This window comes from Motacilla alba, chromosome 22, assembly GCF_015832195.1.
Source record: "Motacilla alba alba isolate MOTALB_02 chromosome 22, Motacilla_alba_V1.0_pri, whole genome shotgun sequence".
Lineage (NCBI taxonomy): Eukaryota > Metazoa > Chordata > Aves > Passeriformes > Motacillidae > Motacilla > Motacilla alba.
In genome coordinates, this window is record NC_052037.1 from 1,739,255 (window position 1) to 1,739,577 (window position 323).

A 323-nucleotide genomic window follows, 5' to 3' on the forward strand; every position below is an offset into this window, starting at 1 on the left:
TCCCCCCATCCACAGGCAGGGATTGGCTGGGAGTAAAATGAGGGAGGGGGTCAGACCCTTTGGGGGGGGGGGGGGCGCACCCCCAAATCCCCAGATCATTCTGCAGGGGTGGCTGTAGTCCCTCCGGGGGTACCAGCAGGGGGAACATGGTGCCAATCGGGGGCTGTTCTCTCGGTCTGCCCAAAATCCAGCCCATCCTGGTTGCCATGGCAACGCGGTCCTGTTTCCCCCTTCCCATCCCTCGGTGTACCCTGCCACCATCGCGCATGTGTCCCCCCTCTCCGGGCCGGGGGGAAACTGAGGCACGGCTGGGGCCACGACAG